Source organism: Hyla sarda, chromosome 13 (assembly GCF_029499605.1).
Source record: "Hyla sarda isolate aHylSar1 chromosome 13, aHylSar1.hap1, whole genome shotgun sequence".
Classification (NCBI taxonomy): domain Eukaryota; kingdom Metazoa; phylum Chordata; class Amphibia; order Anura; family Hylidae; genus Hyla; species Hyla sarda.
Window position 1 is genome coordinate 18,187,815 of NC_079201.1, and position 6,060 is coordinate 18,193,874.

The window sequence follows — 6,060 nt, forward strand, 5'->3', positions numbered from 1 at the left end:
GCTGCTCTGGACAGTTCCTAAAATGGACAGAGATGTCAGCAGAGAGCACTGTGCTCGTGATGTCAGCAGAGAGCTCTGTGTTTCAAAAAGAAAATAATTTCCGCTGTAGTATTCAGCAGCTAATAAGTACTGGAAGGATTAAGATTTTTTACTAGAAGTAATTTACAAATCTGTTTAACTTTCTGGAACCAGTTGATTTAAAAAAAAAAAAGTTTTCCACCTGAGTACCCCTTTAAACCTTTTAAAATAACATACCTGACGTAAGTACAAGAGTTCATCACCTTGAGAGAAACCTGTCGGCTCCCTAGTTAAAGGGGTACTCCACTGCTAGACATGTTATCCCCTATGCAAAGTATAGGGGATAAGATGTCTGATCGCGAAGGTCCTCCCACTGGTGACCCCCGCGACCTCTGCCAGGGCACCCCAGTCATCCGGTGCACGGAGCGAACTCCCCCCCACGCCGGATGACTGGCGAACACAGCTGCAATGCCCCCTTCATTCAAGTCTATGGGAGGAGGCGTGACAGCTGTGTACTAGCCGTCACGCCCCCTCCCATGGACATGTATGGAGGGGGCGTGACGCCATGCCCCAGGCTTCCGTGACCATTGTGCCGCAGTGCCGACTCGGAGATTGGGGGGGGGGGGTCCCTGCTGCTGGACCCCCCCGCGATCAAACATGTTATCCCCTATCCTTTGGATAGGGGATAACATGTCTAGGGGCGGAGTACCCCTTTAACAGTTTTGCAATGCAGTATGAGGACCCATAGTTAAAGGGTTGCTCTGGAGAATGAGCAAATCCCCATAACAAACCTCTTCTGTTCTGGACAGTTCCTGATAAGGACAGAGGTGTCAGCAGAGAGCATTGTGGTCAGACAAAGTTAAACAGATTTGTAAATTATTACAGTACTATATAAAAATCTTAATCCTTCCAGTACTTATCAGCTGCTGTATGCTCCATAGAAAGTTGTGTAGTTCTTTTCCGTCTGACCACAGTGCTCTCTGCTGACACCTCTGTGCGTGTCAAGAATTGTCCAGACCAGGAGCAAATCACCATACAAAACCTCATCTGCCCTGGACAGTTCCTAACATGGACAGAGGTATCAGCAGAGAGCACTGTGGTCAGACTGGAAAGAACTACATAACTTCCTCTGTAGTATACAGCAGCTGATAAGTACTGGAAGGATTAAGATTTTTATATAGAAGTAATTTACAAATCTGTATAACTTTCCAGCACCAGTTGATTTCAAATATTCCCCCCCCCCCCCCCCCCCCCGGAGTACCCCTTTTACTGTCAGAAATTTCTGGGCAGTGACAAAAACGATCACTCCAACTTCATTTCCCCTTTAAGAAAACCTTGCAGTTGGATCTGACTTGTTGAGTCTATACAGCGGCAGATATCGGTTCACGGCTCACTTGTGTGAAAGGACAAAATAAACCAAAACAATTCCCCGAAATATCTCCCAGATTAAATATCTGAATTCTATGTAAAATATAAGATGTATGCTGGCACTAGAAGAGCAGACAAAAAAAACCAGGACTGATTCTGCTCTTTAAGGGGTATTCCAGGGAAAAAAAACTTCCAATAATTATGAGCTGCTGAAGTTGAGTTGTTGTTTTCTGTCTGGCAACAGTGCTCTCTGCTGACATTTCTGCTTCTCTCGAGAACTGCACAGAGTAGAAGAGGTTTGTTATGGGGATTTGCTTCTACTCTGGACAGTTCCCGAGACAGGTGTCATCAGAGAGCACTTAGACAGAAAAGAACAACTCAACTTCAGCAGCTCAGAAGTACTGGAAGGATTAAGATTTTTTAATAGAAGTAAATTACAAATCTGTTTAACTTTCTGGAGCCAGTTGATATATATATATATATATATATATATATATATATATATATAAAAAATATTTTTCCTGGATAACCCCTTTAAGTACCAAGTCCTTATTTTTATAAATACTTTTGAGATATTGAAAATGTGTATGTAATGAGAGTATCCAGTATGATTTCTACTTTATTTCACTATTTTAGGGTAGGCTCACACGTATTCGACGCTGCGTATATCTGTGCTATCAAGGTCTATGGGACTAATAAAAAACACCCATAGACTTTGCTAGCACTGACATACGCAGTGTATTTGACACTACATGTGGCCCTATCCTTAAAGGGGCACTCTGCCGGAAAACATCTTATCCTTTGGATAGGGGATAAGATGTCTAATTGCGGGGGTCCCGCCACTGGGGACCCCCGCACCCCAGTCATCTGATGCTTGGAGTGAACTCCGCTCTCTGCCGGAGGACTGGCGACTGCAGCCGCCATGCCCCCTCTGTTCATGTCTATGGGAGGAGGCTACGTCCTAGCCGTTACACCCCCTCCCATAGATATGAATGGAGGGGGCGGGACACCCCATTATCAGACATCTTATCCCCTATCCAGAGTAGTAGCAGAGTACCCCTTTAAAAGCACATACACACTGCATGGAAATAGACAGAGACCACTGACGCGTTTCAGGCTTTTACCTTTCTTCATAACCTATGAGTAAGGTCAAAAGGAAAAGCCTGAAACGCGTCAGTTGTCTGTGCTTGTATCATTGGTTGTGTATGTGCTTTTAAATAGTGTTGAGAGCGAATATTAGAAATGCAAATTTTTACTGCGAATATCGGCACTTCGCGATTTTGCAGATGTTTAGGATATAGTGCTATATATTCGTAATGAGACATTTTTTTTTAATGCTAATTTTTATGTGAATATCTGCATATTTCCTCCCTCTCTTTTATGCGAATATATGGACACTGATCCCTCCCTTCTTTAAGGTAAGATATAATTGCGCATGCGCACTATGCAAATTTCATGAAAAAAAAAAAGAACGAACATAGCAAATATGCGAATTTCGCAAACATCGGACGAATATTCATCCATATATTCGCGAAATATCGCAAATTCAAATATGGCCCCTGCTGCTTATCACTACTTTTAAAACAATGAAATCAATGGTCGCCTCCAGCTATTGCAAAACTACATCTCCCATCATGCCCGGACAGCCGTTGGCTGTCCGGGCATGCTGGGAGTTGTAGTTTTGCAACAGCTGGAGGCACCCTGGTTGGGAAATACTGATGTAAGACAAATCTAAGAACGACAGTTACATCACTGAAGCTTAAAGGGTTACTCCGCTCTCCAGCATCCGGAACATTGAGTAGTCAACATTGCTTCCGTGTTTATGCCCGCCCCCTCAATGAAAGTCTACGGGAAGGGGGCGTGATGGCCGTCAACCCCCCTCCAATAGACTTGCATTGAGGGAGCGGGACGTGACGTCACATGACGGGGCGTGACGTCACGAGGGGGCGGGCATGAACACGGAAGCCCACAAACAGCATTCTAAACTCAATGTTCCGGACACTGGGTATCGGAGTAACCCTTTCATGGGTTAAAAATAACCCCAAGTGCTGGTCATGAACCTTCCAGGCCTATGTTCACCTATAGTTCAGCAGTGAACACTTCTATAAATTATAATACATATGACTATTTTCTAATATTTCATTTCCTGCTCTATCATTTCACCAACACAAACCACGACGCTCGGTTTTGATGAATCACATGACGGCGTGCCAAATCAGAGAGGAGTTATACAATAGAGTATACACTCACCGGACACTTTATTGTTAACACATATAGCGGATTAGCAAATCACATTCCAGCGACTGTTAGGGGCAGCGCTCCGGCCATCCATCCTGGCTGTGAGCGCTCCCGTTTCTGCCTGTCCGGGGACTCGCAGTGCTAGGGGCAACCTCTGGCCGTTCCGTGCGGCTGTGAGCGCTCTCCATCCTGTGCCCGTGGTGGCTCCGGGACTCGCTATGCGGGACGCGTCCGCATGCAAGTCCCGAGCATCCCCTCACCTCGCTCTGTGCCCAGCAGTTCCTCTGTCTCCTTCCCTTAGGGAGCGCGCGTGTCGGCTTTGCTAATTTTAAAGGCCAGTACGCCCATAATTGGTTCTTCTCTGGGCGGACTCTATATTAGTCCGGCACCTCCCTAATTTGGTACCAGATCTTTGTGCTTAGTGCCCTAGAGAAAGAGTTTCTGAGTTTGTGCCATATTAGTGTTCTTGACCTCCAGCTTTTGACCTGACTTTGCTCCTTTGCCGTCTGCCTACTGACCATATGCCCCGACTACGCTTCTTTGCTGCCTGCCTTCTGACCCGTGCTACCTCCGACTACGCTTCTTCGCTGTGCCAAGTTCATCTGGGCATCCTTCCTGCCAGGGGTAGCGACCTGGGTGCCGCCTGCCGCAGCAAGACCATCCCGCTTTGCGGCAGGCTCTGGTTAAAACCAGTGGCACCTTAGACTCAGCTCCCTGGTGCAGTTCAGCCATTGTCCACACAGGTCAGCGGATCCACTTCCCAGCCATCTACGGTAAGACTGTTACAGCAACTCAATGTATTTGGCATGTAGACGCGGTCAAGACAACCTGCTGATGTTTTAATCCGAGTATCAAAATGGGCATGAAAGGGGATTTAAATTACATTGAACATGGCATGGTTGTTGGGGCCAGATGGGCCGGTCTGAGTATTTCACAAACTGCTGATCTCCTGGGATTTTAACGCACAACCATCTCTAGGGTTTACAGAGAATTGTCGGAAAAACAGAAAATATCCAGTGAGGGGCAGATGTGTGGATGAATATGTTTTTTTGCATGTTAGAGGTCAGAGGAGAATGGGCAGACTGGTTCAGCAGTAACTGAAATAACCACTGGTTACAACCATGGTCTGTAGAATACCATCTCTGAGTGCACAAAACGTTCAAGCTTGGAGCAGATGGGCTACAGCAGCGGACCGAAGACCACAGCGGGGGCCACTCCTGTCAGCTAAGAACAGGAAACTGAGGCCACAATTCACGGAGGCACCAAAATAAGACAATGGAAGATGGAAGAACATTGTCTGGTCTGATAAGTCTCCATTCCAGCTGTGAGTTAGAATTTGGTGTAAACAACATAGAGCATGGATCCCTCCAGCCTTGTATCAGTGGGTCAGGCTGGTGGGGGTGTAATGGTGCGGGGGACATTTTCTGGGCACTTCGGGCCCATTAGTACTAGTTGACCCTGGTATAAACCCCACAGCCTACCTGAGTATTGTTACTGACCATGTCCATCCCTTTATGACCACAGTGGACCCATCTTCTGATGATACTTCCAGCAGGATAATGCCCCATGTCACATGACATCATCATCTTATACAGGACAATGAGGTCACATGACATCATCTCATACAGGACAATGAGGTCACATGACATCATCTCATACATGACAATGAGGTCCCATGACATCATCTCATACAGGACAATGAGGTCACATGACATCATCTCATACAGGACAATGAGGTCACATGACATCATCTCATACAGGACAATGAGGTCACATGACATCATCTCATACAGGACAATGAGGTCAAATGACATCACCTCATACAGAACAGTGAGGTCACATGACATAATCTCATACAGGACAATGAGGTCCCATGACATCATCTCATACAGGACAATGAGGTCCCATGACATCATCTCATACAGGACAATGAGGTCACATGACTCCAATGGCCTCCACAGTCACCAGATCTCATCCAATAGATCACCGCTGGGATGTGGTGGAGCCAGAGTTTATTATCATGGATCCGACAAATCTACAGCAACTGTGTGATGTCATAATGTCCATATAGAGGAACTGTGTGATGTCATCATGTCCATATGAAGGAACTGTGTCATGTCATCATGTCTATATGGAGGAATGTGTGATGTCATCATGTCCAAATAGAGGAACTGTGTGATGTCATCATGTCCATATGAAGGAACTGTGTGATGTCATCATGTCTATATAGAGGAACTATGTGATGTCATCATGTCCATATGGAGGAACTGTGTGATGTCATCATGTCCATATGAAGGAACTGTGTGATGTCATCATGTCTATATGAAGGAACTGTGTGATGTCATCATGTCTATATGGAGGAACTGTGTGATGTCATCATGTCCATATGGAGGAACTGTGTGATGTCATCATGTCCATATGAAGGAACTGTGTGAT

General features: G+C 45.7%; 1 protein-coding gene across 12 annotated transcripts in view; it reads right to left on the minus strand.

Annotated features, from left to right (window-relative positions):
• The window catches only part of ARHGAP40 (Rho GTPase activating protein 40), a 263,780-nt gene that overhangs the window by 69,973 nt on the left and 187,747 nt on the right, over positions 1-6,060 (minus strand). The window contains exon 1 of one of the 12 annotated variants that reach the window (XM_056549631.1): positions 3,637-5,338. The exons of the other annotated variants lie outside the window; for them this stretch is intronic. The gene's annotated coding sequence lies outside the window, so the exon portion shown is untranslated. Of the gene's footprint in view, positions 1-3,636; positions 5,339-6,060 lie in introns of those variants that run through there. 12 annotated transcript variants of the gene reach the window in all.